Source organism: Crocodylus porosus, unplaced genomic scaffold (assembly GCF_001723895.1).
Source record: "Crocodylus porosus isolate Cpor-Errol unplaced genomic scaffold, CroPor_comp1, whole genome shotgun sequence".
Taxonomy (NCBI): domain Eukaryota; kingdom Metazoa; phylum Chordata; order Crocodylia; family Crocodylidae; genus Crocodylus; species Crocodylus porosus.
In genome coordinates this window covers 112,231,650-112,232,164 of record NW_017728947.1, presented here as the reverse complement: position 1 = coordinate 112,232,164, position 515 = coordinate 112,231,650, and positions in this window count along the sequence as shown.

The following is a 515-nucleotide window of genomic DNA, read 5'->3' as shown; positions in this document are numbered from 1 at the left end:
GATGACGCCACGCCAAGAACAATGACGCCAATAAAACAAAGGGCATTAGAATGAAAATGACCGCACGCAAATAAGAGTGGCACGCCCACCAAGATGACGCCACGCCGATAAAGATGACGTCATGCCAGTGAGAAGAAAGGCGTTTCAATCAAGATGACGCCACGCCAATCAAGATGACGCCATGCCAGTGAGAAGAAAGGCGTTTCAATCAGGATGACGTCACGCCAATAAAGATGACGTCATGCCAGGGAGAAGAAAGGCGTTTCAATCAGGATGACGTCATGCCAGTGAGAAGAAAGGCGCTGCAATCAAGATGACGCCATGCCAGTAAGAATCAAGGCGTTTCAATCAAGGTGACGCCGTGCAAAGGAAGGTGACGCCACAGACGGGCGAGGGTGAAGACAAACGAGGGCTCTGCCGTACAAGCAGCGGCGCGGAGGAGAAGCCCCCGGCGTGCTCGGCGCTGCACGCCCCGGGCCGCTGCGCAGCGCCGGGGGCGGCGGCCAATGGGAGCG